General features: G+C 34.8%; 1 pseudogene; it reads right to left on the reverse strand.

The window, feature by feature from the left end:
* Positions 1–3772: 3772 nt before the first annotated feature.
* Positions 3773–4515, reverse strand: LOC147404657 (UDP-galactose/UDP-glucose transporter 4 pseudogene; annotated as a pseudogene).
* Positions 4516–5999: the final 1484 nt, after the last annotated feature.

Raw genomic sequence — 5999 nt, forward strand, 5'->3', positions numbered from 1 at the left:
ACAGAATTTCCATTTCAACTAGTAAGACTGCTTCCATGCCATACACTAAGGAGTAAGGATTGGCTCTAGTAAAGGATCGAATTGAAGTTCGATATGCCCATAGTGCAAATGATAGTTTTTCTAACCAATCTCGATGTGATTGACACATTTTCACGATGATTATCTTGAGACACTTACTAACTGCTTCAACCGCTCTATTAATCTGAGAATGGTAGGGGGCTGATTTGTGATGCCAGATATTGAACTTTGAACACAGAGTAAGCTTTGAAGTACGACCCCATTATCATAAATCAGTTCAGAGGATACCCCCATATCAACTGATAATATGTGATTTGCAACTCAAGATGCAGTGAGGATAGCACCGATACATTTTATAACATCTCCATCGATATTTTCATCTCATTGGGTGAGTATCTATTCAGTGTTGAACAATACCCAAGCTTGCACCTAACATATCCTCATCAGACCACGCGAACAAGTCTTTCAAATTTCTGAGTAAATTCATTATCCCCTCGTGTTCCTCTAGGGATAGGATGGATTCTATTTAAATTTCTCTAGGAATTATTTTTTTTGTTCTGTGGTCAATGACTTTTGCTTTCTAGATTAAAGGTTGAGTCTGACTCTTATCTTCTTGCTCAAGAAAGAAATCTATCCTTAAAGCCAGATTAGTAGTTAATTTGTTAATGCACTCGAGGTATTCAAAATTTTCATTTATCCAATCAAATTTAGACGGGACGACAGACACCTCTATGACTCGAAACTAACTCGACTCAATAGAAAAAAAAATCAACTCGAAAAGAAGACATGACGTTGATGAAAAGAAGGGACTCGAACTAATCCGAAGGACTCATGAAAATACAAGACTACCCACAACGGGCTTGATTAAGACTAAGGACTGAGACATTGCTTACAACCAGCATGACTAAGGCACTGTGATCTTCAAAGAACAACTGGGCGATGTTGAGAAATTTTGAGGTCATTTCTGACTATTGACTTGATATTGACATTTGTTCTAACTGACTGGATTTACAACCCTAGCTAGACAATGGATGATTGAGCTTAGGTACAATGATAACTCTTAAACCTCATTGAAGATGAATTTAACCAGTTTCAGTGTCACCCCCTTGATAACATTTTAAATGAATCCTGAGATTTTATTGAATTATGTGCATCAATCCATTAAACAATTCATTAATGTAATGATTATTCAAAAAAAAAAATTTATTGCACACTTTGAAAAATATTGACAAATAATGTTTTCATTGAATAACAACTTCCACAAACATATTTCAATAATTTTTTATGCAAAAAATAGGCTTTTTTGTAAATCATTTTTTTTAAAAATATTTTTCTTCCTTTTCTTTTTTTGTTTAGAAAAATTTTTTGGGAAAGCATTTCCCTTTGGAAAATCTTATTCTTCTGGAAAACATTTTACTTTTGGAAAGCATTTCTCTTCTAGAAACATTTTTCTTCTTTTAAAATAGGTTAAAAATCTAAATTAGAAAAAAGTTTGAATTTCATTTTGATTCAAATGGCTCGGCCTATAATAATCGTTGGATCGAAATGGACTGGGTCAAGTTTAAAATGAATTTTTTATTGGGTTGGTGTACCTAGTGATACTGTAATTTCAAATTAGGTTAAACAACAAAAAAATATATCCTTGAGGACAAACCCGCACATTCTTGATCTCATCATTCATATACATTCATCTCATCATTCACATGCATTATGATCTCATCTTTCACATACATTAATCTCATCATTCACAAGGTCTCATTGAATAAACAACCCGGGAACACCCATGATAAGTTCGAGTCGTGACCTATAGAGAAGGTTTCTAGACTCTAAGCTTACTACGTGCAATGCATTTTTATCTAGCTACCCTTACCCAAATACACTTATATACCTCTCGATACGTGGTGACTTGGTTTGATATACCGTATAGGTGATAATCTAAAATTTCAACTCACTTCTCTGAAGTCAAAAACAGCCAGTTTGAATTCCAATTGAGAGGTGACGCACGATGTTGTGCAAGGGCCCACTTAAATACCTCTTATCTAGAATAGACGTCGTCTATCCCCCTCATACAGTAGGGTACAACGGGGCAAGATCTCGCTTAGGCACCAATTTTGATCAAGAAGTGCAATTGATGTACTTGGATTATCTTTTACATACGTACGGGTACGAGTCAAGAGTTGTAGCTTTCATAAATGGTTTAGCATCCCACAAGGGGACCGACCGCGTACTAGTCCTACGTTGGCAATCGAGACATGTGACTATGTGGTTCACAATAGGTAAAAGGCTCAGGTCGCTCCAGCCTGGGTGCATCAATATACCTTTCAGAGTCACCTGATCAGACGATACTGATGCCCCAGTTTGATATACCCTAAGGTACGTGACTGGAGTTGTGGTTTTCATGAATGACGTCGCATCTCTAAAGAGACCGGGCCACGCATTAGTGTCACGTTGGCTATGTGGGACATGCAAGTGTGCAAAACAGTAAATGTGCATGTGGTGTGTGTAAAATAGGGTGGGGTGTGCTCGGGGCCTTTTTTAAACAAATGGGCCCTAGGCCTGATCAAAACCATTACAATATACAGTTATCAAATGAATATTGATCAAGAAAATAATATAAAACCCATCACATCGAAATTAAGATGAAAGCAAAAACATCACAAATATATTTGTAGAGATCATGGCACATTATATAGGCATATGCCCACAAATTTATTATTTATGGTCCAATCAAGGGTTATTTTGGGTGATCCAAACAAAATCAAGACTTTAACGAATATTGCCTCGAGGATAGAATGGTAATTGTTGAGGTAAGGAGTGATGAGCACATTATTTATTTATTTTTTTTTTTGAAAAACATGCATGGAAAATCTTTTGAGAACATAGGCTAGCGTGACCAACTCATAAGGTTTCAAATTTTACTAAGGGTCCTTAGGCCATGTGGTTCATCATGTCGGCAATCCAATGTCACAACCTTAAAGATTTTGATGGGAAATTTTCTATCCAAAAATAAAATTCACATTTATTTTTTTTTCGTAGCTTTGATCCAAGGTTTTTGAAAATGAGCGATTACGAAATCCCGAATCTAAAAATAAAAATTAATTATTTTTCTTGAAAATTTTCTTTTGAAAGTTCTTTAAGTTTTGGCTTCCACAAGCCTATGACATTGAACGGTGATTTTATGTGGCACACGGTGAACTCAACTACCCTTAGTAAGTATGAAATCTTACTAGATTAGTGATATTAGCCTTGCTTAAGGGTTATCTATATTTGCAGTCAAACAACCATTCTTAAAAGTGGTTTCCGTCACCTAGCAAAGTTTGGGGTGAGACCCACATTGATAAAATAAAAACTAATATAAAGAATTGAGCCCCACATGCATGACTGTTTTGTGAAAAAAAAAAACAGAAAATCCAGCCAATATTTGTTGAGGAACGCCCTTAAGAAAATTAATCTTTTTTTTTTCAAAAATATGGGTCCCACCCAAAATTTGTTTGAGTAAAATAAACTTTTAAAAGTAATGGAATTTTTTGATAAATGCCATATGTAAATTTGTAAAAAAAATTTAATATTTTCCCATCCAACACCAACCTTATAGGTCTGGCCCACGTGAGACCTCAAAAACATCACCATCGCCCTCTTTCTTTCTCTGAATATTTCGTTTTTTTTTTTTTTTTATAGCCACAAATCAAAATTAAAGAAGAAGAAAAAAATGCATTTTTAGACTAAAGCGTTACTTCCAACTTTCTTCTCTCCTTTAAAAGACTTTATTGTGTTGTTCTGTTAATGGCTTCGTGAACATCATGTAAGATAACGCTACCGTCTTTCTTGCCGTTGTATTCATGGCTGTGATTGCAGCACCAAAGAGGGCAATTAGGGACAAAACAGATACTTGGCCGACTAATGTGGCCATTGCTTCGAATACTAGTACCCAATATACATAAGGATGCTGATAACATGTAGTCTAGGCCTTGAACAACTCTCCAGTCAAAAGCATTGGTGGAATCAAGAAAAGCAATCAGTTGAACAAAATAACATCTCCATCTGTGTTGTTTCAGGATTCATGGTAAAGATTGCTTTTTGTAAATTACCAAGAAAAGAATCCATGACTAAAGCACCCGATATCATCACGACACCTATCACATTGAAGTTAGGAGGTGTGTGAGAGTACGCTAAGGTGAAAAAGATGAGACCCACGACAAGCGGTAGAGCCGAAAGGTATTCGTGGATTGGGTATTTCCGTCGTAGACCAGGAATGAAGGCTCCCATTACCATTATAGGCAAAACCTTGATGGATTTGAACATAAGCTGTGCCGGGTAATTAAGAAAAGCAAGTGACCTTTTGGTTAGACCATGGGAACCCATGAGAATGGCAGAGAGTTTCACATAAGTCTTCCAAGGGTTCACCATTTGTTTGGTGGTGAAGAGAGAGAGAGAGAGAGAGAGAGAGGTGTTGAAGAAGATGTCTCTGTTGAAGACGATGTAACTGTGTGGAACCATTTAAGAAGATGATGTGGGATTAAAAAAAATCGATTCTTGCTTGTTACACACCAACCCAATGTTGCTGTAAACAGAACACTTAAAAAAAATTTGTTTTGTTTTTTTTAAAAAAATGTTAGATTTTTAAATGATCGGTTTTTATATGTTACACACCAACTCTATTAGCCCATTGTTGTTGTTGACAGATTTTTTTTTTCTTTTTTAAGAAGATAATAAAATAAAAAATAAAAATGTTGTTGAAGAATACATCGCCCACCCTTAAACAAAAATTTTACTTTTATTATTTAAAAAAAAATGCTGAAAGATAGAATCCAAAAAATAAAAAAATATAAAATTCCAATGTTCATTAATCAGCACTCCATCCTCAATTAAACTTCTTGATTTCTTTAATTACTTTTGGTCATTCTAAACAACCCTCGATTGAGCCATAATAATAAAATAATACGAATATGCAAGGGTGGAATATTCATAATCCAAACACACGATCAATCATTAAACAGAAAGGATGATAGAAAAATAAAAAACAAATAAATAAATAAACAGATAAACTAACCACTAAAAATTAAAAAAAAAAATCTAGATCATTTTAGCAATGCTCCCATACTTAGGGCTTTTCAAGTTTGATCCTCAAAAGTCCCCAGCAGAGTCGCCACTGAAAGCGCCCTCGATTCGTAGGTGCGCAGATCCGCTTTTGACCCTTGAGGTTTGGGAGTCGCCACCTAGTTATTACCAAACTTTGACTCCAAAGGCAAATAAACTAATCTACGAAAGAAAAAATACGGATCCGGGGATCACGTTACGGGGTTGGAAGGTGTTAGGCACCAATCCTGCCCGACAAACGCCGGTCTCTACTAATTCCCAAATAAAATTACATTGCTAACAAGACCTAAATAATAATATAAAAAAATAAAAATACTCACATTTTCCAACGTAACGATTTTTTTCTCTCAGATCTAATAAAACCGCTCCTTGTACCGTACTTCTTACTTTGTTCTGTCTCCAGATCTGATTTTGGATCTCCGAGACTAGGTATCTATTTCTAAGATCTGGATTCTTTGAACTTTTTTATGGATTTTGGGGTGTTTTTGAAGGGCTTCTAGGTATTTTTTAGACTAAAATCGAAGTATGGGTGTTAGGTAAGGAGTTAGGACTTCAAAATTAGGGTTTGTGGGAGGCTAGGGAAGCTTTTTGACCTACTTCTCTTATGATTTTTCATTTGATACGAAAATAGGGTGTGAGGACCCCTATTTATAGATTTTTTTAAGGATTGATTTACATATAATTAGTGTTTAATTAGAATTCTTTTAGTTAGAGTTATATTGTAGTTAGAATTCTATTAAATAGAGTTATTATTTAATTAGAACTCTATTAGGATTTTGACTTTTGGTCTTATTTGATTGACTTTTAGATTTTGACTTTAGTCTTAATTGATTGATTTTAAGATTTTGACTTTAGTCTTAATTAATTGACTTTAATTTTGACTT

Source organism: Akebia trifoliata, chromosome 4, assembly GCF_017979445.1.
Source record: "Akebia trifoliata isolate Shusen 1 chromosome 4, ASM1797944v1, whole genome shotgun sequence".
NCBI classification, from domain to species: domain Eukaryota; kingdom Viridiplantae; phylum Streptophyta; class Magnoliopsida; order Ranunculales; family Lardizabalaceae; genus Akebia; species Akebia trifoliata.